Source organism: Perca fluviatilis, chromosome 18 (genome assembly GCF_010015445.1).
Source record: "Perca fluviatilis chromosome 18, GENO_Pfluv_1.0, whole genome shotgun sequence".
Lineage (NCBI taxonomy): Eukaryota > Metazoa > Chordata > Actinopteri > Perciformes > Percidae > Perca > Perca fluviatilis.
The window spans coordinates 20,212,483-20,238,521 of NC_053129.1; the positions used below are offsets into that span (position 1 = coordinate 20,212,483).

At 41.6% G+C, this 26,039-nt stretch overlaps 1 protein-coding gene across 4 annotated transcripts in view; it reads right to left on the reverse strand.

Annotated features, from left to right (window-relative positions):
- Positions 1-26,039, reverse strand: part of sash1a (SAM and SH3 domain containing 1a) — a 172,489-nt gene that overhangs the window by 144,258 nt on the left and 2,192 nt on the right. The window lies entirely within an intron of this gene.

A 26,039-nucleotide genomic window follows, 5' to 3' on the forward strand; every position in this document is an offset into this window, starting at 1 on the left:
TTGGTAGTGTTGGGCACTAGACTGGGCGAGAGAGTGCGGACATAATGTAGTCTGTCAGGAGGTGTGAGGTTGAACTGATGGGTGTGAGGAATTTGTCTTGCACTAAAAGAAAGAGCAGGAAAAAAAGAGAGATTGGGACAAGAAGAGACAAAAGATGGAAAAGTGATGAGGGAAAGCAGGCCAATAAGAAATATGTTCAAACTGTCAGATAGGACTGGTACCTAAACTTAAATACAAGAGACAAAATGGTCTGCTTGGAAGAGATTGATTCTCTGTCTGTGAAATGACCCCCTTGGGTAAAAAAGAACATAAGTAAAAAATAAAATCTCTCTCTTTCTGTGTGGGTTGTTATATTTGACTTCTTTAGCACATCTCTTCTATTCCTGCACTTAAAATGTCTGTGCAAATGGATTTATATGTTGAATATCAAGTACCGTTAGACTTGTTAAAAATAAGCTTTTGTATTGCTCTAGAAATAGAAAAGCCATATATACAAAATTATGTACATGCCAAGTATATATATTTTCCTAATTGGTTCCTTAGTTGTAAAAATCTAAATAGTCTATAAGAGATACTTATTCATATTTACTGTAATTAAAGTACATAACATAAGCATCAACTTATCCCACAAGAGAACAATACAATTAGTTATACTGTAACATGAGCAGCACAGATAGAAAGCACAGAAATTAAAACTGAAGGCTCATACTTAGAGGAGAAAGAACAAGAACGAGATGTGTATTAATTGGTATGGGTTGATGTACAGCTTTGGTGCACAGCCATTTGCGATGGGTTCAAAGGCAGAAGTTAAGAGGCTCATTAATGGATACCTATGGCCTCATCTGTCAAGTCTAGCTTCTGTTTGTGCAATTTCTGTGTGTGGGTGTGTGTGTGTGTGTGTGTGTGTGTGTGTGTGTGTGTGTGTGTGTGTGTGTGTGTGTGTGTGTGTGTGTGTGTGTGTGTGTGTGTGGTTATGTATGATCTTTGTGCACCTATTCCAGACTCCCTTAACAGTATCAGTTTACCAATAATATTTATTTTATTTCAACACAAGCAGCTATTTAATGAAATGGAGACACGATTCAAAATAAAGCTATAACGTTTAGCGGCGCACACACACACACACACACACACACACACACACACACACACAGGTCTGCAGCAAGCCCCACATACATATAGTGTAGAAGAAGTCGATCGATTGGGATCACGGTGTTAGCATTGCAGATGGCCATGATGTGAAAGGTATGATGTGGGAATCAATCATGGCGGCAGCATTTGAGCTTTTGGAGATTCCACGGGGATAAGTCCACTCAAATCTGACGGGCTGGGATTTGGCACTCTGGAGCATTGCTTGTCACAATATTGATTTAGAAATAATTACCCAGACTGCTTAGTGATTCCTTGCATGTTTGCCCGTATCCTGCATGCCACTGCAGCGAACCAGTCCTTATTTCCCCTCTGATTAGATGTAGCAAACATCATCTGCGAGAGAGCTGTCTGTTTTGAAATACAGCTGGAGTAGTCGGCCCCTCCTGCAGTGAATGCTAACAGAGACGCTAGTAAGTAATTACCATCAAAGCTGGTAGGTTAGCATACAAAGTATGACTGACAGCTATAAGCCCTCTAAATGCTGATTGAATCACCATCTTTATAGAGATACAAATTATTGAAAAATTCCATTAAGCCAACTGATAAGTGATTTCCTGTAATACAATTCCCTCCCTCCAAAGTCACCTGAAATGATGCTAGGATCAAACCTGAGAACTTCCAATTACAGCTTGTATTTTTTGGGGGCTTTTATTGCCTTTATTGATTGGATAAATTAAGTAAGGAAAGTGGGAGAGAGAGGAGGATGACATGCAGCAAAGGTTCGGTTCCAACCTGCGGCCGCTGCGATGAGCGAGCCTCTGTACGTGGGGCGCATGCTCAACCCGGTGAGCTAACCAGGCACCCCAATTTCAGCTTGTCTAACTGCTGGGCAACTCACAGCAACTCTGTAACCTAGGTCACAAATCAGCTCCATCAGCTTTACCATTCACTAGACAGAAGGATGTAGAGGCGAGGAGGCCCAGGCTGTAAAACCTTTTCAGTTTACTGTGTCACCTTGCATTGGCTAACAGTTTTATGATACTGAGCGAGGACTTACAGAGGCAGGACCATCTGGAAGTGCTGCTCTATGTCTTTATAGTCAGAACAGCAGAATAAATATCTATTTCATGACTGGAACAAAGCGGCATGTGTGAAAAGACAAGAACAACATGCACAATGCATTTCTACCAATGCGGTTTGTGTGGTTTTTGGCACATCTGCTCTGCTGAGAGAATTTGATAAAGAGTCCATGCAGCCCATCCAGCATAACTGCTCAGCGGGGCTAAATGATCAGGAGACATGCTGACTTTAAGGGCTCTAATAGCACTAGATCATATAACCCATCGCTACTGCCCTGATGTAATGGACTAATTATGGCTCGGTGCAATACAGAAGACAGCAGCTGAGCACATTCTCCCTGTGAAGCCTCCCAATCCATTTATCATGCTTTCTGTTGTGTTAGTGCCCAAATTAGAGATGGAGCACACTGTAATCCCCTTCAAACATACAAACTGGACATGAGGGCAGAGAAAGATGAATTTTAGATTTGCGTCTGCCTGACTGATTAGTTCTTCACTGGTTTCCACTGCTATGCCGATGACACCCAGATCTACCTCAGCACCTAACCAAATCCCCCCTCAATCCTCTCTACCAACATCAACCGACTCCAACTGGTCTAGAATGCAGCCGCCCGACTCATCACCCGCACCAAATCCTGGCACCAAATCACTCCAGTCCTAAAACAATCCACTGGCTTCCCATCTCCCACCGGATCAGCTACAAAATCCTGGTCTTCACCCACAAAGCCCTCCACCATCTGGCCCCCTCATACCTCACTGACCTCTTCTCTGTGTCCCTCAGGATCCAACTCAGCCGGTCTCCTCTCCATCCAAAAGTCCAATCTCCGCAGTTTTGCTCTGGAACTCCCTCCCCCAAGAGATCCGCACCTCTGAGTTAGGTCTGAAACGATTCCTCAAAATAACTAATAATTCGATTACAAAAAATCCTTGAAGCAAAATTCTTTGCCTCAAAGCTTCGTTAAATCAATGTAATTAAGGTAGTATGGCTCACTGTGTTTCCGCACGGAGGATTATTACTAGCGCACAAGAGGTTTGCGCTTCCGCGGACACAAGCATAGACAGTAGATAAACACAAGACTGACGGCCCAGATTACAAATGAAGGAAGACGAAAATAGTGAGGGGGCTAAGAGAAGAGACAGGCGAGAGAAAACTACAGAAAGTTTGGGATCATTTTAATCTGCAAACATGCTGCTACATCATCTCTGTAACAAACATCCAGTGTACTCATCCATTCCAAGGAGCGAACCCGACACGAGGTAGCTAACGTCTGCTGCTCTCGTCCACCGCGCTGTTTACACAACTAGCCTACAGCATGCTACTCTGCTAATAGCCATGTTTTACACAACTAGCCTACAGCATGCTACTCTGCTAATAGCGATGTTTTACACAACTAGCCTACAGCATGCTACTCTACTAATAGCGATGTTTTACCAACAAGCTAAAACGAAAGCTGTCGGTTTGAAGTCTGTTTATTAGTTTGCTTCTAATCTTTGTTGCCATTTTCAGGACTGATCCTGATTTATGCATGAAAAATCGCGATTTATCAAAAAAAGGGCTTGCGCCTGTGAGCACCCACGGACGAAAAAATAAATCTCGCCTATGACACCATTTACAACAACCTGACCACCTCCCCTGCTCTTTCAACCACCACACCTGCCTACCCACCCCCTCTCAGTCACTCTCTCATTTCTCTCTGCTGTCCCCTGTGGTCAGGGGGGTTAAGAAGTTTGTTTATTGTAGAGAATTGTTAATGGTAGTCTGTATATGCATGGAGATGAAATGTTAACCACTACATTTGCAACGGCAGAGTACCGCAGACCTTGTGCATCAAACCTCTCGATATTCAGCAATGTTTGCCTCCCCCCACGTAATGCTTCAGGTCCCGCATTGGCGCAACTCCCCGGGTCATCGGGGGCGACTGGCATCGGAGGCTTGGGCCCCGTCATAACTGCTTGCAGTTCTAGTTTTGTTTTGTTTTTGTTTTCTACCTGCCCTGTAAAGCGACTTTGAGTCCTTGAAAAGCGCTATACAAATGCAATTTATTATTAAACAGGATGTGCCACTCAGATAATACCTACTACACCTAATGGGACAGAATGCAATGAACAATGGGTGTTGACTTAATTTCCCCTCCAGACTAAATCTGAAATGTTATCATGGAAATCGGCTCATAATTCCACTTAAATCTACCACAGTTCTTTTAAACAACTCTTTGAAATGTTTTATCCGACAGCTTTTTACATTTCATGCAAAATCTAATTTTGTATTAATTTTCAAGCATAATGACACAAAGAATACAATAATATCCCAAAGTAGAGAAATTTGTTACTTAACCAATCAGGGATTTTTGTTTCTTATGATTGCATAAAATGCTTCTCTAGTAATTACAAGTTTATGCAGGAACTTTAACACATCTACATTTAAACGCATCAAAAAGCAGGAATAGGTTATCCAACATACTGTAACATGCATTTTTATAGACCACCTGTCTTGAGGGCTTGTTGCTTACCTAAACAGAAATTACTTAAAATTACAGAGCTCTTCCACCAGATGCTCTGCCTGCTGTATTTACCACACACACTTCTAATAATCACTGTGGAAGGGCCAAGGAATGTGTTTGGACCAGAGGAAACTTTTCTGATCAGCAGGACATTCTTCTTTTGCCCTCAATACAAGAAACCAAGGAGTTTGAGATGTGGCAAGTAAAAGGCATCATTGTCAAATTTTTCCACATGAAATTTAAGAGTCTCTTCGAACTTTACACCATGCCCAAAGATGAAACAGTGACTCCCAGCTGAGCAAGGACAAAGAGAATCAATTTCATGACTTATGCAAATTTGTGTGTGGAGGTTTGATGGTAAAGTCACAAAATATATATACTCATACTTGAGTTACAGTTCTTCTCTGAAAGATTACATTTTGCTCAATTATTGAAGTTTGCTTACGAAACCGCCACAAAACTAAAACACTGGGACTTAAAGGAACACGCCGACTTATTGGGAATTTAGCTTATTCACCATAACCCCCAGAGTTAGACAAGTCGACACATACCCTTCTCATCTCCGTGCGTGCTGTAAAGCTGTCTGACGTCTCCAGCAGCATCAGCCCATCACAGAACAGGCAGGTGAATGGTTCCAGTAATCCTACTGCTCCAAATAAGTGACAAAATAATTCCAACATGTTTACAGTTTGTGATTTTTAGAGTCACAGCGTGTACAAAAAACAACGTAACATGAGACACAGCCATCTTCTAACCGGGAACTATATTCTCAGGCGGAAGTATATAGTACTTGGGCGGAGTGATATGCTCGCAGCAAGCCTGTCTGAGAATATAGTTCCGGTTTGTTTACAGATAGAAGATGGCTGTGTCTCATGTTACGCTTTTGTTACAACCCGCTATGACTTCTAAATCACAACATGTAAATAGGAACATGTTGGCGTTATTTTGTCCTTTTGTCACAATTCGAGCAGTAGGCTAGTTGGAACCAGTTACCTGCGTATGTATCTGGCTGAGCTAATGCTGGAGCCGTCAGGCTGGCGTTATGCGCAGCAGGTATCGAGAAGTAACTTTGTCTTACTCTGGCGGTTACGGTTAAAATAGTTAAAATAATATTCTTCCTGAGCACTGAAGGATTTTAGATTCCAGTTCTCCACACAAGACCCTACACTGAAACGGTCGTTATCCATAATTACACCATATTTACTATAACTACCCTATTAAAACCTCTGTGTGAGACTCAGTCAGGTTTGGTGAGAACAATAGTTGTGGTTCTTTAACATCTGCCAACTCGTCTGGCAAGAGCACTGTAACATTAGCTCTGATCTGCATCCTCAGTAGTCCAGTATAAGTGAATCATCATGTTTTCTGGAATCAGTCTCCCCTAGCACCTCGCCTCACAACGAGTGCTATTTACTCTGACTAACGAGCTTCACAATGAAGCAGCATCACCTCTGCTGCCCCAGTGATTCAACCCTGCCAAGTTTAAGAGCACATCTTTGCAAACACACAGCCGGTGAATGACCAACCCCAAGAAAGCTATAGGCTAATTTGCTTGACTGGGCTCATCTCTATTATCTGAACTCGCTTCCCTCTGTGGTAATATGGCATGGCAGTGCTGGCAGATGGTTGCTTAGCCCACGATGATCTGGAGTACAGGAAATCCCAGCCTTCTACTGATCAGTGAGTAAATCACACAGATCTTCAAAGTATTTACTCAAGTGGTCCAATCAGCTGGGACACTATAAACAGTCCAATACAGAGGCAGGAGATTGATGATGGAGTGGGTAAGTGAACGGGTGCAACAGAGGCTACTCAAGGTCTAAATAGTCAGACGACAAAGAAAACAACAGTCTGTCCTTGAGCTGACTGATTACAGCCAATGATCAATTATTGAATATGGAGGAGCATTTTAACATGTCTTGGCCTTTGTGTGACCCAAGGGGGGGAATACATTAACCTCTTTAAACTACAGGCTCATGACCCCCCCAATACGGGGTTGACCTGTGTAGGACTCACATTAACTGGATAAATGCAGAAATTATTGTCAAATGTAAACAAAACCAACTTTGTCCAAAGTCCAAGATATTCAATTTAGTGATTTAAAACAGACTCTAAAAATCTCGTGACATTATTAAGTGTTTGTAATATCGGCTTGATAAAATAGCTTAAATGATCAATCAGTTACCACAATTTTAGTCTTTGAAGAATGGTCAAACACAACTCTCTGTATTTCTCAGTATGGCTTTCTTCAGAAGACTGTGGCGTCCAGTGACTTTCCTGCGCAGAAACTCGATTGAAGATGATTACCTCTTCTGAAGAGTCCATTATGTTTTTTATAATCCTCTGTGTCCTCCTTGGCTACTAGCAACTGCGTGGAGGTGGGGTGCTCGTATGCACGGTCACGGAAGGCTTGTTACATGTGGATGCACCGACAGTTTTCTTGCCATTACTTAGAATTCGTCATGGGGGCAACATAAACTACGCACTATAGCTTTAATGTAGATTTATCATGCAAGGCCTTGTTGAAGTTATAGACTTCATGTAAAATGGAGAGGATGTATTTACAAGAATAAATCAACAGCTTTTTTTCTTAATCCACAGACAACTCGTTCATTATTCTAGCAGCCTCCCTCCTGAGTTCTGAGACAAACGTCTGGCTACTCACCCAAGATAATGATAATGGAATTTTAGTGCAGTGGATATCATTAGCTCTAAATGGGTGTAGCAACAGTGTCCATGTCTTTTACTAACAATTCAAGAATAATCATGTTCCTGTTTTAGCATGCCGCTGAGCCTTCTGTGAATATATTTTTTTTATTAAAACTTAAAAAATAATTTTAGCAAAAGGTAAAAGAATGAAAATGATATGCTTTACAAAAAAGAATAAGTTCCCATTATTCTTGCATATTATGCAAATTAAGTGATTCACCAAAGGCAATAGACTGAATTTAAATAAAATTGAATGTACATTCATTATTCTGCCAACCCACAAAAGTTTAAATCGCTGCTTTAACACACAATGTGTGCAGTAAGATTGGTCCCTGGTGGTGCAGCTTGATCTGCATGATGTCACTCACTGGCGATATAAATGTAGAAATGCTGTCATATGAATTTAGGATTAGGAACGTCTGTTTGTTTTTTTGCAACCATGAAGAGAAAAGGGGAGCAGACAGGAAGCAGACACAGAGTTGGAGTTCTGCAGGGCATTTGCACAGCTCTGTTGTCACATTGTGACTCATTTAATCCCAGCAGGGTTTTCAATTACCAATGATTAAAAAACCCTTTGGTATTCCTTTTTAGGATAAGCAGGAGCTGCCTTAACAACAAAAAGGAACTTCAACAACATATGTAAAATATCAAATAGTTACGTAGTTTGTAAGGATGGAACAATACTTTAAAAGAACAGTATGCAATTACTAACACGGATATCCTACTTACATATTTTTGACAATTCGAAGCAAGCTGATACTCTTACATTTCCTTGATGATCACCAATAACTGAAAGGGTTTGTGAAGTCCTTAGTCTGCAAAGTTAGGAATGCCGTTAGCTTGAGCATTGTTCAAAGTGAAGAATTATTACGGCATCATTAAAGCAAGACCATTAAACGTGCGTTGGTGCAAAACAGGTGACCCTGGGTTAGTGCTGCTTTCAGCAACCTTGATTAATTGAGACAGGCGTAAAGTGGGGAAATGAAGCTACAACTGTAAATGAGTCTGTACAGTGTTACATTAATAACCATCCAGAAGAAAACATACACAAAGTGCACATGTAAGTAGAAACAGACACGGACAGTCCATATTAAAATTATCTTCAGTTTAGTAAACCTTAATGGCATGAATGAAATCCAAAGAATTCATTCATATCTTTCACCATACATTTACATTTTGAGAAGAAGAGAGATCTGGTTCCATTTATTGACTAAATGACTAAAGAGTGATGACGAATGGCAGCATGAGTAATGGAATTTATTGTCGTCTTTTGCTGGAGGAAAGTTCACATAATCAGAAATGTTTCATTCTTGCTGTAGCCATGACTGGATACAATCATTGATGTTTTCTGTGTTGTGATGTACTTTTTGTCAGAACTGTAACTCTCTATATAAAGAATAGTTTAATTCATTTCAACATTTAATAAATCAATTGTGATTAACATCTTTGGAAACAGCCTCTCCTTTGCTGACCATTACTTGGCAAAGTAGCTCATACTGAAGACAACACTCTTCCGTTTTGTAGAGACAGACCGGTTAAATCAGACAAGCGTGCAGTCCGCTCTGGCCTCTCTCCATCTCTGGGAGTGTTTGACACCTCTGTTATCACCTCCTCCAGCTTTGACACAGGTGATCCATGCATGCATCAATGCATTTGCATTAATGCACCTGAATGCAAGCAGGAGTAAATCAATACTACACAATAAGAATTGTAGCCGTGACAACAAGTGACACCGCAAACGGCTGTTTTGCAAGCAGGGAACGTTACCTCCTCCACATGCATTAATACCATTTCCAATTCATCATCACGGCACGAGCGAGCAAAATTAGACCAGACACTAGAGAGGCATCGTTTCTGTAGGAAATTTAGCTGTGACTGAAATAAAAACAGTGAAAACCTGTCACAGTGTGATAGGGACATGCCATGCAGCGTCCTCTTGTTTACAGTGACCTGCAGCTGTTGGGGAGAGATTCCTCCATGTCCAATCAGATTATGGTTGTCATTATGTATCAGAAGGTGAGAAAGCCAGAGGGACATAGTGCTGAACCAAAGCAATGCAAACTGCTGCTCAGTAAAGCTTACCCCATAATACAAATCCGACATACCACAGATTAAACTCATTATTGTATTTCTAGTTTGTTTTGTTCTCTCTCTCTCTCTCTCTCTCTCTCTCTCTCTCTCTCTCTCTTACAATCTTTTCTTTGAGCTTTATTTGCCCTGACAAAAGTGCAGACAGTGTCCGCCTATCAAGGATCCCACTTATCCATTAAGGAGGAAATACAAAATAATGTACAACTAACACTTGTACATCAACACAACATGCAAACAGTCTAGACAACGAAAGCACACTGAAGGCCACTATTTGGCAACACACAAAGACGTCTGATAAAGTGTCACATGAAAGACACATCTGCAACCTCTTCAAAGACAATTGTTGCCATGGTAAAGCTGAGGCACTTGAAACGTTTCCTCTTTCGCTACACGGTTCAGCCTTAAGAGTATTACATTTCTGCCAATTTTGGAAATTTCCCGTGATTGCTTTGTGAAGTTTTGTTAGCAAAGACTTTTTAGGGACAATTAAGGGATGAGTCTATATAGGGATGGGTAGTTTTAATGTCTAGTATAGTATACTATGGAATTCAGTACAAATAAATAAAAATGTTGCCTTTTCCCATCTATCGTAAACTATTTTGCCATGTTTGTTATAGTTGAGGATCTTAGTCTTTCTCTCATTTGCTACAGCTGACGAATCTGGTTGTGGCTGCACTGTTACATGCATGTAAAGGCAATGATCACATCGTTTCTATACAATTTGCCAGTTCCCAGTATTTTAGAAACCCAGCAACTTTGGTTTACTACCTTATCAGATTTGCAAATAAGGAGTGAAGGAAAAAACTAGATATTTGTAAAAAAGCAGGAAGCCTTTTTTCCACAGACTTGGCATCTTTCTCATCACAGTGGGCATTAGTCATTTCCACATTCTTATCCTCATTTAAGGGGAATAACGTTACCAGACAAACTCCTGTTGTCGGTCTCAGCAGTCTGAAAAGAACATTCATACTGAGCATTCATACAAAAAAATGTTCTGGGGTCAGCCAAAGCTCCTAAAAACAAACATCACAGTAGGGTGAAACTCTGTAACTGAACAACTTCAGGTCAGCTGGAAAAATGGCCGCTTGACACACACGATCTGCCCATTACACTGCAGGGCCACTCTCCCATAGCAAAAGCATGCACCACCATATGTTTACAAAACAGTGAAAGACATGAGTGGAGGGTGTCAGGATTGTGAATGGGTCCATCAATGAGGTCACAAGTGGATTTAAGCAGCACTATGTAAATGACCTTTCCTATTGGATTTCAATGAGCACTAATCTGCCTGTTTGACCTAGTCTCATCTCTCTCCCCCCTCCCTATTAACAAAGAGCCTCTGTCAGCGAGTTTCCAGAGAGAGAGCAGACAGAGACAGAGACACACACACACGATGAAGCTGCTTTGCCATAAAACAAAGATAAACAAATAAACCCAGTTTTCTCTGCGCCTTCCCTGCTGCTGTTCTAAAATTATAATGAAGAGGCAACTCTTTCAAAGTGAATAAACAGATGAATTAAACACAAAACACAAAAACATACAAGTGTGTAATGAATACAAATTATGGCTCCACTGCAAAGTAACATCTCTGGAGATGAGACTAGACTGCATAAATTGACATTCACAGTACAGAGAAATCCAGGGTGTTAAACACCGCTAGATAGTCTTATGAAACCACTTGATTGAGTTTTAAACAATCATTGTATTCAATTCTGCTGCAGTGTGTATAGTGCATGGTTTCTTTCATTGTGACCCATATTGCATTTGGCAGCTCAAGCTAAACTCATATGTTTATGATTGGTGTTCTTATTTACAGAGGAGATAAAAAGGAGGAGGAGGGATAATATCCGACTTAAAGCTGGCATCCACCCACGATATTGAGGCCATGTTAGTCTGGTTTTGCTGGTGTAACAGCCCTGACTCAAGCCAGAGTGGGAGACAAGGACTGCTGATCATATAGGTACATGAAAACATAAAAAATAAAGTGTCTTACCTTTATGTGAAAGTGTGATTCCCATCATAGGATGCATCCAAAAGAAAAAAAAATAGTCAAGATTAGTAAGTTGCTTCTGTTACAGCATTGGATACAAACAAATGGCAATGGAAAAAAAACATCAAAACGTGTTCATAGGGGACTAAAGTTGGATGTTGATGCAATTTTAATAGCAACCACAAAAGTGTCTAAAATATATTGAGGCTTCCAAAATCTAAAATTGTTTTTGCAATGCGTGCGTGACTTGAAGTTTGTGTTTTGTGCTTCCGAAGGCACGAGTGGCCAACTCTCCAACGCATACACTTATTGAATCGCACCTTCACAGCGATCTCCCAACTGCACTGAACAAGCAAAGCAAGAGAAGGAAAAACATTCCCTCTCTCTCCTAATAAGCAGCATATTAATAATAACTGCATGTGTGGAAATGGGGGCTTGGCATGCTCAAGGCCCCCTGAGCAGCTCTCGTCGACCCAGCACAAGCCACACTTCCCGTTTTGCCGCAGCCTTTTCCGCCTCTGTGGACAGACCAGATGAACGATTCCACTCGACCTCTGACCTTCAGTAGGCAGATACGTGACACGCAGTTAGGAGCAAATTAGTAGCTGAGAGCCTGCGGGCATGCCAGGATTGGCTGAGTCAGGATATTCCTACAGGACATCTATAATGATGCATTCCTCCAAGGGCTTGGTATTTAGCAGAAATGCATTTGAGACTTATTGAACATTCTACACTTCCACACACTCAATCATTCATTCTTTCAATACAGAGTGACCTACTTCTTTAGCTTTGGCTTGCACCCCAGCTTTCAAATCCTGAGGTGTGACATGCAAGACGGAAAGCAAATATAGCAGTTGGGGGAATTGTAGCACTGGGCTTAAGTCGCCTACTGCCCTACAATATATGACACCCAGAAAGCCCTAACCGAGCAGCAAGACCTGATCTCCGTCATTATGATTAGTGCAGCAGCCATGTCAGAGATGCCTGTCACTAGGCTTATTGTCCACAGGATCACAGGAGAGTGCACCACCAAAACCTCTCAGCGATACTCCTACATGTTGCTTTGGTAACCTATTACAAAAAAAACACACTTCCATGGCTTGGAAAAGAGGAAGGATGCCAGACTTGACATCCCATAATGAGCTGGTTGTGAATGGGGTTCGATGGGGGGCTTCACTCAGGGTTGTGGGGACTGTCAACATAAATACCCAGGCTTCATGCTCCCTTTCAACAAGGGGAGAACACCCAATAGAGAAGTTGTCACTGGGGACGTCCAAAACATGAAGAGGCTTAACAGCATCAAAATGCTGTGCTTGTTTACACTCTAAGCTAAGTTTAGGTGCGGTGTTAATGTGTTAGAGTAGCAGACATGCAGCGTTGATGTCTGATAAGTTCCGGAGGAGAGAGGATTCTGGAATGGCAGATATCAAACTGAACCTTCTGAGCGTGCGCACATATACAGACACACACAGACACACAGACACACACACACACACACACACACACACACACACACACACACACACACACACACACACACACACACACAAAGCCTCAATGGAGAAAAAAAGAAGCTACGACACTCTTCTGCTGGTGTTTTACATCCCAGGGCTGTTTCCATCTCCTGGGGGCGCAGTGCTGACTTGATAGGAAGTGTCCTTGGCAAGAGCCTGCATGGCTTTTAATCAGCCACTGGACTACAGGGGCAAGGAGAGGTTGAGATGCTGAATATGATCAGTATTTCAACACGAAAGTGGATACAGAAGAAAGTGTACTCCTGCAACCAAGTAGGGTCCATTTAATAAATATAGTGCAAGCAACTAAATGTATTTTTCCTCCGGTAAAAATACTTTTTCACCACTTCTCCACATCTCATTTTGTAATCATCTCCCAATTTAGTCTGCACATGCCAGCAAACTCACGGAAGTGAGAGAAAAAGCACGACATGCCACATTTGTCTCATCGAGACTCTTTCTGACAACATCTAAGCCTTGTAGATATTGAGAAGCTTACATAAGATTCATTTAGAGACCCCTGTGGCCTATTGGGATACATACTGGTACTGAGATGCATGTCTGCTTTCTCACGCAGCTGTCGCGGTGATGATCAAGTAAAGGCCTGTTTCACAGCAGGCATTGCACAGTAGTGATGAGACAGCATTACAAAGTAGCTAGAACAAAAATGTGCTGCTTCCTCTGAGAGGAGAAACACAAGCAGCATAGTATTCATGAGGGAAGGCCTTGGTAAAAACTTGTGGAATTTAAATTTTATTTTTTAACATAAAGTAGGTGTTTATTTTGGTTACCTCTTTTTCTAACAGTGATTTAACTTGTACACATTCAGTTAAAATGTTTATAGTTTAAGTTATTGTTCTGCACAGTAGGTGTGCATGGTTTTATCTAAGAAATATCTTCTGGTTGATGGGAAGTAATACATTTGACATTTCTAAAATCTGAAATGGGGAGGTTTGAAAAAAACAGAAGTCAGTACATGATGCAATGTAATTTTGTTACAATTAGTACGTCCTTAATCGTTATTTCTGTCTACAGTCGTTCCAAATGTAATGTAAAGCCTTGTACGCAATTAAGAAGATTTTAAAATGGACTCAAACATGCTGGCAAGAAGCTCAATTCAGGGTGACGTGGGAAAACATTCACCATTATTAGCAGATACTGTGAGGTCATAAGAAATTGACATTATGCTGGAGAATCGATCCTCCGTGACATTTCTCCAAATTGATTTTAAGTGACTTCTAGCAGCAAATGTGTCTTGTGTGGTAGCGTATGTGCTGTGCCATCTCAGCTTGGTTTTGGACCAGTGGTAATAAAAGGCCAAGGAGGCAGTTTGCAATGCCTGCGCAGCTACTTAAACTAAACTGGTGCTGTGGTGACATGTAAATGTGTCTATACTCCTGTAGTGCTGTTTACCTGAAAGGAAAATTGTATTATTATAGAGCCTAAAGCATTGAGTTGTGTTTGATAGATAGTCAGAGTGACTTTGTAAACAACTTATTTGTCATCCAAAACTACATTAAGTGTCATTCGGTTTTTGTCATGACAAGTTAGGGTTAGGTTTACAGTTAGGGTTCATGTGTTCATGACAGTGTCATATGTTCATGACAGTGTCATGTCACTCTTATGTAGATACCTTCAAGTAAAGGGTTACCCAAATGTTACTATATTTGCTTATTATTATATTACACTCTACTACCCTTTAGAATCCCCCCCCCTCCCCCATCTGTTGGTGCTACAGACTGTACAGTAGTTAGCATGAGCAGCAGTAGCTCCCATGGCTAAACAGAGGAGACAAAGAAAAATAAAACGAATGGAACTTTAATTAAATTTAAGCACTAAGGTACACATCTCGCAAGCTACCACTTAAAAACAACGACAGCTATTACTACCACAGAGAGGGAGGCAGTATGGGGAATTCTCTAAATCGGTTCCCTCAGATTGTATAAACAGCATCGCTTGTGTGACTGGAATAAACAGTCACATCCGCGTCTCAGCCTCCGAGGACATAATGCCATTTCATAACAAAAGCCTCTTCAGCCTCTCCCCCAAGTAAAGAGGGTTCATCATCAATATCCTGATTAGGATTGCAGGAGAAGCCTTGTGCTAATCAACGTTAACAACACTTGAGCTTTGTGCACTCTGTTGTGATTTTGCCGGGTAATGATCACAGATCATGGTGAGGGGCTTTGAAGAAACAAGATGGTGCGTGTGCCATACATTTATCTGCTAAAAAGGAGGCACTAGTTTCCTTTGTTATACAGAAACGTGCAGCTGATGGTGGAAAAAGAGAGGAAGTGATTGTTTGTGTATGTGTGGGTTCAGGCATATTGTTCTCAAAGGAGGATAAAAAAAAAAAAAAAAAAAGAGACAAGAGAATCACAGTAAAAACATATTTACAGACATGTCTTCCTTTCCTCGTCTCTGTATCATTTCCACACAAAGCCCAAACCAGAAACTCCATTCCAAGCAATATGTAAAATATGAATGGCCACTTTACATAACAATTGATATAAGCCTGGCTGTGGGATTCCTGCATGACAATGAAGACCGTCTCCACACATAATTGCTGCCCTCAACTTCCACTGCTGCATTGTAGTCTACTTCCCAAAGAAGCCTAAGTATGGCTGCCACTGGAGTTAGTAAAGACTTTTTGTCATCTTGGGGGAAGTATTAGCAAGGTAATCTAGTTCTCGGATTCAACTATACTCCACTTGAGGATACTAAGGATGGAAGTTGTCAGCTGGTGCACAATTTAGGGCATCTACTGCAATTTTAGGAATATGCCTTTGACCAAGTCTGGTTGAAATGCGGGCACTGCTTGCTCTGGGGGTGGGTGGGGTGCAGTTAAAGAGGGGTAGGTGGGTTTACCAGCATTCAAATGTTCCATAAATGGAGTGGACGGGGATCAGAGCTGCAGGGGCGGCTGGGAGAAGAAGCCCAGTCCTGCAGCCCATTGTTCTGGACTGACAGTGTATTCTCATAGAGGGGGGGGGCTTATATCACAATACAGTCCTGAGAGACGCTCAATGCCAAGCGTTCCCAAACATTTCCTAAATGGTCACACCTGCTGCCATATGGAGATATAAAAATGAGCAGGATACAAGACAAAAATGAAGTGAAAATAATCCTAAATCATGCTACATCATGCTGAAATTTTGGTTTTAAATCAGGTGATGCATCTTTCAAGAGACAAATTAATGTAAGGCTCTACAGTTTACTCTCTCCATAGAAGAGCACTTCAGTAAGTCACTATATCTTCAAACCTCAGCAACCATCCTTACATGGTTCATGAACGGACTCATGATCTAATGGCTTCTATATTAATTAGTCAATTTTTGACTTCTTTGGAGCGTACAGTACGTGATGAGAGTAATTGCTTCACACCTCAAGGCTGCAAACACAACCTTGTACATGCAGATGAAACCAGGTTATTAGACATATGTGATGGGTATGACAGGGTGTAATAGTGGCAGTGCTTACTTTAAAAAGTCTAAGATGAGGGAAGATTATTAATGACTCTAAAAACACATTTTTCTTCTTTGTCTGTCAATCCATCTCCGTCTCTGCTGGCCTCTCTTTGTGTCTGCTAGTTTTTCTGTCCGTCTAAAACTGCCTGTTTGTCTGCCTATCCAACCAACTGTCTGTCTCTATCTCTCTCCTCCATTACTTGACAGGTCTGCCAGTCTGTCTATTTGTATTTCAGTTGGTCTCCCCTGCCTGTAAGTAAGTAAGAATGAGGAGAAACTGGGTGAGGATGTTTGGCTGAGCAGAGAAAATTCCCGATGCATGACCCCTCTGCTCAGGCTTGGACGGCGAGCTGTCAGTCAGCCAGTTCATTGTTTGGCTTTTGTGTGTGACATCAGCTCTGCGCTGTGTGGACTCACAAAGAAGAGGTGATCTAGCAGATTTACGGCACTTCCTCTGCCACCAAATGGTGTGACCACTGCACATTAGGGGCAGATTATAAGTCTGCTGTTGCTATGCAGGGGAACTCTGGCCTAAAGGGGCAACACAAATGATTCAAAAGTGTTGAGCCAGATAATGCAAAGCTGTTCTGAGAAACCTCCTCTGTTTCAGCTCTCCTTCTCGTTATTCCACGATATAAACTAGAATATTAAAATGCTCATAATAAGCTTCTATGGTTGTAATATCCCCCATGTTGAAATACATTTATTTAGCCTAATCCTCTTTGAACAAAGCTGAGTATTAGAAATCGGTCACTTGACTGGTTACATAAACTAGTGCCTTTCAGTAAAAGTCACACCAGGCCAGCTGCAATGAAGACAAGCTTTCCGATGGCTGGGTTTACAAACGAGACCAAATTCAATTAAGGCAAGCTTTCTGATGACTTTGTTCACACGTTCAACTCAAGCCAAGACTCTAGTTGACTGTGTAACACGAACCATAACACGAAACTGAGGTTAGCATGATCTAAGATCCTTGGACAATGGCGCCCGGCCCCTGAGGCCAATCCCATCATTTAAAAAAATGCTGTGTTACCAGAGAAGACACTACGCATTTCCAGATTTGTCTGAGAGACTTTCCTTTAATGCTCTGACACACCAACCCGATTATCAGCCGTCGGACAGTCTGGCGAGGTCGGTGACTCCAGTCTGTTCGGTGTGTTCCGTGCCGTCGTCGGAGTCGGAGGAGCTGTCGGCATCCATTTTGGCCGATTTGACTTGTTGAATCGGCCAGTGGGCAGTCGGACTCAGTGACTTTTCTGCCGATGGTCAGCCGTCTGGTTGGTGTGTCAGAGCCTTTAGAAAGAAATCTCAAGGGCTATTAAAGTAAACAGGGGTTGGTTTGGCAGAGCATTGGTTTAAAGATCTGCTGACATGAAAATTGTGGTTTTGTGGTTCACCCAGAGCAGATGAAGCAGAACAACGAGAGCACATCTCAGACATTAACAAAGGGTGACCATAGATGGCTAGCAAAAATGTCCATAAATAATATGCATAGAGGAGTGGAAAAGTGCAGTGTTTGTAGGGCACATGTGCATTTGTGAGGTGGGTACACACCAGAATTTAGACAATTCTTAAGTTTATACAGTATAATCCATTGTCTCTAGAGTTCACTCACTGTGTATTTTAGGTAAGATTAGAATGGGTGAACTGACAAGGTTAACCCAAACAAAAACAAAACTTGACCAGACTTTTCTTTGCAGTAGCCACAGGACTCCAACCCCTACTCAAGCTTTAATGATGTGGGATTCAGATTCAGACCAAAAATGGTTTTGGGGACCTAGGGCCTCAGCAGTCTCAGCGGAGTCCCTATTCATCCCTTCATGAAGCAATGTGGCAAGCGATTCATGTTTCATGAAAAGAACAAGTAACTCTGTACAACATGTACAAGGGTCAAAAAGCAGCAATTAGCGTGATGGACTCCAGCCTTCCATACTGAGCATGTCTAGATTAATCCACTAATGAAGAGTTTGACTAGCTGCCTGCAGCACATTCGGACAGAGCTGCTCGGGTCAGCTTAACCTCCTCTCAGAGAAAACTTAGTAAAGGGTGAGGAAGATAAAAACATTATGTGACCTGTGCCTAATTCTGTAGTTTATATTCATTTCATGTTAGGTTGTACTGTACGGTCAGTGACTTACAAAACTACAAATGACTATTTGTGCTGTCAAACATACATGATCCATGCATGTTGCCGTTAATGTACTTTTCTAGCTAAGCACCTGTCACCAGCACATACTGCCAACACGTTCCTCAATTAGTATTAGTTCAGGGGACGTGTGTCCCATTGTGTTCACTTGTAAGGAGATATATGCACACACAACACTCAGCTTCCCACACAGATTAACATTTGTGTGGGAATGCGCTGGAACCCATAAATGTTTTGTAAATGCTTATAATATTAAACGCCGCAAACCACATAAGACAAAAGCATACCTGCGAAACGCCGCTGCAGCCATTGTAAAAGTTTTAAAAGTATGTGTGCGAATGTGTTTGCGTAGGCGTGTTTGAGGAATGTAGTAACTGCCAGGTAATTAGGGTTCAGATTCAGGTATGTAGAGCCGCAGGGAGGCCAGAGCAAGAGACAGACAGACAGACACTCAGTGGGTTTAGTATTGCTTAATCCCCTGCCGAGCACAGCCACTACAAAAGCACTCAGGTAGGGACATATCGACACCGGTGTGGTCTAAATGATCAAAGCTTTCAGTGCAGTCCTGCCCTCATGCCTTGGAAAAGGACCAATTAGGGATAAGGGGGGGGTTGAGAGTTGGTTGTGCTGCGTTCCATACACCAAGCTGGCAGCAGCTTCAGACAAGGTAATTATACACACTCACCCCGTCTGTCTCTCCAACACTCATACTCACTGCCATCATGCCTCACTCATCTCTCTACACCCCTACATTATACCCCTAAAACACAGTCCAAGATAATATGGGCTGACATGAGCCAAACTGTAGCTACATGTAGGACAATTAAGCTGTTGTAGGTGGCGGTGCTTTAACCCTCCCAAACTGGCTCAGTGCTTTCAGAAATCCACCAAGTTGCAGGTAACGTCAAGGAAACCAGAGTACGTCTCCGCCCTCATCGTTCTGATTTACGGAGCTTGTCTGATCCCTGGCAAAGCAGGGAACGCTGTCACTGTTAATTTTTAACAGCATCTTCATAAGAAAGACGATTATTTCATCCAGTTGGGGCAGAATCTGGAAGCATGGCTTGAGAAAAATGACAAGAATGCGCTTTGTCATGTTTTTAGAAGAGCAGAGTTACAGTATACTCATGAAAAGGAGCTTGCAACTGTCTAGTTTATATCCTCTCATGCACACACAAGCAGATAACTAGTGCTGTAACGGTTGGATGATTAATCCATTATTTGATTAGTTTATCCATGGAGAATTAATTTCCAACAATTTCATCAAACTCTTCATAGTTTAAGCCTTTTATGAAATTAAAGTGCACATTTGCAGCTTCTCACTTGTGAGGATATGCTGCATTTCTACATTTTATATGGGTGCATATTTAATAACTTTGGGTTTTGAACTGTTAGTCGAACAAAACAAGCAATTTAGACCAAGCATTGACCCTCATCAAATAAATATTTAAGAGATGAATCACTTTTGAAAATGATCATTAGTTGCAACCTCAACCTTGAACCTACAGATAATGCCAGATTTAACCTTCAGTAAGGGGTTTATGAAATATGGCTTGACCTTCATAGATTATTCTTGCTGATCTGACCCTATTCTTGCTGATCTGACCCTTTCAGCACAATGACTTTGAGTCTGCAGAAATACCACTGTATTAGAGTGCTGCTTAACCAAATAGCCTATGCAATATTTAAACTCTATGAATTATAGCACTATGCCACCCTCAGTGTCTGCTACGTAAAGCCAGCAACACATCATCTGTGAGATTACAGGACAAACATGTTTAAATATCTTTCCGTTTGTCTCCCAGCTTGTGGGAGTCAGTAATTACGCTTCTTAGACTGTAGGTCACACATGACTACCTAAAGCAGTAAAACCAATCCCTGAGATGACTGACAGCATGCATAGAGGACCTGTATAGTATGCAACAATGTATGGTCGCCTATTTAAAATATTCTGTTACTTTTATGAGAAAAAGTAATGATCCCCTCCAGAGTAAACTGCGAGTGTAGTAATGAGTATGTGCTAGACGGAGATGTAGAGAGAGGGAAAACATGTGCGGATGTGTTGATTTGCAAGTGTGTTTGCAATCTGGATCCTGACAAAGACAGATGCTCAGGCCTGCTCTCTTGTCACTCTCCATCCTGTTGGGGCACTTGATATCTTCATTTTCCTCCATCTCTATTGTTCAAAGAGGACTGCAGGGTCAGTATTGTGTACTGTAACTATAGCAGAGGCTGCTGCTGTTACTATGATAGGATTTCTTTAGGTTACTGCACACGGTTTTTTGATAAAAGCAAGCTGGTGTTTTGCATTTGCCTGTGGCGAGTGAGCTGGTGAAGAAATGTGTAAAAACAAACATGTTTACAGCAGCCACTGAACAAAGTTTCTCAGTTTGCTGTTGCTGACTGGAATCTGCCTTCTGTGCACTGAACCATAAAATATAGCCCTGAAGTTAAAGCCATGATACAAACATGACTCAGACATGAGTTTAACATGTCAAACATAATTTAGTATGGAAATGTATGTGGAATTCCTTTGAATGGGTTTTATATGAGGCCAACTAAAAGCGACCTTTTCACCTTATAGCTGAGAACACAAACTAAATACTGAATTGACATATAGTGCATACCTACTACCTGTCCAATGACTAACATTAGAAAACACGTAAATAAAAAAAATAAAGTGGATATACATTAGTATTGATAATGCAGCCATTCCTGATGCCGATACTATGTGGTCATGTAGAGACAGGCTGTCTGGAAGCTGTTGAAACCTTGGACCAGAATAGCTCTGATAATGTATCTGTCATGAATGTGTGTCATCAGGACCTGTTCCCCAGCACCACTGTGGAAAACCAAATGACTGTACTGCCCGCCTGGCCTGCTTTATTTAAAGCCGTTACCATGACTGCATAACTTTAAGTGATACACATATACTGTAGCTGACATGTGTCATTTAAAAACAATATATCACCAAAGGCTAGAGATAGTGACATTTATACTGCCATACAAACATAAATTAAATTTTTCAACATGAACTAAATGTCTAAATGTTGAGATTAGGATTTAACAACTCCTGTTAATGAATCGAGAGAAATTTCTGTGAAGTTCTGCTGAATTGTGAATTTCAGCTCTGTGAAATGTCATCTTTCTGACCAAGTTCACATGTTCAGGGAATAAAAAAGTGGCTTAAAGGCCAGTTGATCATGTGAGAACCAGCACAGTAGAAGTGAGCCCCTCTCACCCCTTCCTGCTGAAATGAGAAGGCCAGCTGCAAGTACAGCTTTCCCACATTTGCACAGGATCCCAGGAGATGGGTGGTCAAGATAGAAACTCCCTCACTACATCACCAAAAGAGGAAAACCATCCAGCGAATGGATTTGTCTTTGCTGTGATAGCGCTTGAAGAAAATACGTATGTGAGGTGTCTACTTTTCCAGTTATTGTTTTTGGATTAACAGGAGCAAAACTGTGCAAATTGTCTCATGAATTATTGCACACACAATTTTCTACAGATGGGAAAGTGATCAGATGCACTTGAGGCGATACTCTAAAAAACGTAAGATAAACTTGACATTGCTTAGCTGTGGCACCCACTGAGAAGCAAAGGAGCGTGTGGTCTGTTTCATTGCCTCGGCTAAGATCACACCAGTGCTTTGGGTTTTAGCCTGACGGGTCAAAAGCAGTGAGGTCAAAGGTCATAGTGATTGCAATCAGTCCTCACCATACCCAGCTGTTCTTGTAGTTTAACAAAGATGGTTTAAAAAGGCCCTTAATGTGAGTCGTTTACAAGAAGAGCCACTAAGTGAGTGTATATGTGACTTTTTCCATCTGACGGGAATGTGATCTATCTCTTTTTAGTGCTCCACATAACCCTACTTTTCTATAGTGTAAACAGCAGCTCACTTTGCTAATTGACTTTCTCTGTCCTCTCAGGACAATAGAGGCTGGTTCTCCACTTCTTTATGACTTCCCCTTTATGAGTCCTTGGTTGATTATGCCTTTAAGAAGCTCTTAATAAAGACTAAGCAAACAGAGCTTTCAGCAGAGCGCATGGAAAAGTCTGGGTCTGTTGTGAAAGCATTTTCTCCCTACTTATGGCAGAATGCCAGCCCTATAGCATGGGACAAAGATGAAGAGGTTATTTGCCAAAAAACAGACTAAATGAGAAGCTCATGAAAAGCTTTGGCTGGAGTGTTCCACTGAGGTAATGAAAAAGCTCTTAGTTTAGCCATATAATAAGTATTTTTCATTTTAAAACAACATCCCATGCCTATGTGTTAGTGGAAAAAAGAATGGAATAAATACATGAAACTGCAGCTTGAATGGAAATCTTTGCATTGTTTTCAATCAAATTCCACTTCTGCTTTTACCTGAGCTTCACTGCACTGTGAATGTATACATTTTGGTGGCCCTGCAGTGGAGAGACATTTGAAAACTTTGAATTACACATATTTTAAAAAGGTAAAACTGCTCAAATTATTATTTTTTACACCATGCCTTGCAGCTTTCCAGTCAGCCTGAGGGCCCTCAATAACCACAGTGAGCCAACAGAGGGTCATCTTTAACAAAAACCTAATTTCCTGCTTAGCAAGAGTGCTGGGATACTAATCAAGATAAAAGGACTTAAACAGGAAGTGAGGTGAGTGTCTAGCATGTAAGGTGGTGAACTTCCTCTTTTTTTTGCGATGGAAAGCCAATAAAACAGTCAGTGAAAAGCTACCTTTCCTTCTGCTTCTCCCGTGACAAATAACACCTCTGGGTGTCTATTGCATTTCTTACATTCTTCAGGCCGGTTAAGCTGGAGGCCTCATGATTCCCACCCACAACATTTGATCAGCTGTTCTGTGGGAGCCTGAGAAAGGCCTTGAACATCTAACTGTCCACACCAACTGTGGTGGAGACAGTGGCCCTCCAACCCAAGCACCCACCAAGCCTCGTTTAACCAGCAAAAACAATGCGTGCCCATCTATTTACAACCCTTTCTCTCTCTGCATGACACCCACGTTTTTAATCACCCACCCATCTGCACAATGCTGGACACTTGCCGCCGCAGCCTGTTTCAATAGACGGAAATTGGGAATGTAAAACAGACCAGTAGTGAAAGGACATGCGGCTCCATCAGCATTCCATACAAACAATGGAGAATCTCCCAGTGTTTAGCTTCTACTTCCTCCTGAAACACAGCACTAACAGTGAGGCGCTATTATGACGGACTGTGTCTGCCATTTCCAGCACCAGACTCTGGACGAAAACACATCTTCAAATAGTTTGGCACTAAGCAGAATAATTTAAAGTAAAAGCGGTATTAGCCAAACCATTGTGCTTGTTCTCCGCACCTAATTGACAATTACAAAACCTGTCAACTCTAAGGTGAAAGAAGAGAACACAGATTTGAACATAAGATCATGATAGATTACATAAAATGTATAAACACAAATCTCACAAGGATAGGACCATATAGACCACAACAACCAGTGCCAAGCCTAATAAAATTAAAGAAAAGCAGCAAAAGATGCAGGACTTGACTCTATAAAGATGCAGAAATATGAAACAAGGTCTTCACATCATCAGATAATCACTTACGGTTTGGGGATTACAATTGTGTGACCAGTGAGCAGACAACACAACCTGCTCCCTGGCACCATTTACAACACAGTACCTCTGCGAAACAAAGCAGACATACTGCTAACTTAACTAGACACTTGATAAATACTTTAAAGGAAAAAAGCTAAGTTGAAGCTGAGTTGATAGTTTCTTCTCAACATTTTTAGTCTCAGTATGTCTGAAATGTATGAGAAAGTTTTAACCAAAATAATGAAGGTAACGTTTACTCTACAACTGCAGTCAATTCGACAACAGGCAAACCGGCAGCACCATCTTTTCTGCTTATATTGTTCCCAGATGACAGATCTAGAAATGTGCAGCCCATAGCACAAGTGTTTGTTTACATCATAAGAAAGAATACTCTTCTCTCAGACAAGGGGTCTCTATGGCCTTGATAAGGATCATGGGTATTTATTACACCCAGCAGAGCCCTTTCAGTGAATTGTTTGATAATAATCTAGCACACACTGGAGATGATTTCTGAATCATAGTGCTTATATTGCCGATGTATTTATTTTTTATTTTTTCATAATGACAAAAGCTGGAGACAAAGCCAGTGGAACAAAGATGAACAGAGGGCTGTCAGACCAGAGTCCATGTAAATCCCTGCGTATTGAGAGCACAGAGGACAGTTTAAATGTGGATGGAGATCTTGGTTATACTATACAATGAACATCCCTTGAGACTGACATTGTGTGTCCTGTAATTGCCCCGAGTCTGGCTCTCTGGTCTCAGACTCCGCTGGGGGTGACATCTCGTCTCAAAGGCAGAGAGAGGGGAGATATCTACAGACCAATCACAGCCCAGTTAGTCAAACCGCCATCAGCTGCTCACAGCTCCATCTCTCACTCTCCTTGTGGGGAGAAAAAGCACTGGACTGGAGCCAATTCAAAACTACAGGGTTACACACACACACACACACACACACACACACACACAAACACACAGACACACAGACACACACAGAGCCAAAGAGAGAGGGACAGAGAAAGACCTTGACCTGCTCATTCCCTTCCAAACCTCCATGCCAAAGCTTTGCCTCTAAATAAAAACAGCCTTCTTAAAAGGGAGAGATAGTTACCCTCTGGAACCAACACTTTGTTTCAGCCCTGGTTTGACAGATAATCCCTCACAAATCCTAAATCTCTGTGGGATTCACAGCGAGCCAAAGTGGCAAAAATATACAGACAGAAAAAAAGCTTAAACAAAACATGCAAAAATTGGAATAAAAGCTGGTATCAGTTTGAAAAGCTAATTTGGAAGCAAGTGGGTACTGCAGGAGAATATCAAAGTTTGGGTCATACAATATAAATGATGATGTAGACACATAAGGTCGATATAGTCATGAATGAATATCACTACATAAACAGCATATGGTCAGGATCTGTTTCAGTTGGAATGGCAAGCAAGACTGAAAAGTCGTTACACATCTGCACGTAAATATTTGCATGTTCACACAGACAAGCCAACTGACACACAGGGACATAACCAGGATTTTAGAATATCAAGGTAGATATTCAGTTGTAAATAAATTGCATGTTGCTGTTTGTCCCCAGCCAAAACTACATGGGGCACAACATCAACGGCCTGCAGACACGCCAATTAAAGGCCTCCTTGTATGTAAACAGCAGTTATTCAGTGGAGCCCTCTCAGCTGGTAAGGCATATGATTCAGACACTTCTGAAGAAAGGTCACCATCAGTCCTGTGACAACAAGAGGCCCTCTCAGTCTGGCTCCTGGACAGCGACAGCCTCCCCAGCTGGCCGCTCTTCATTTACTGCCCCTGCCATCGATAGCCCATTGGCTATTCATCACAGCAAAGAGCCAGGGCTTATATGCTCGTGGGG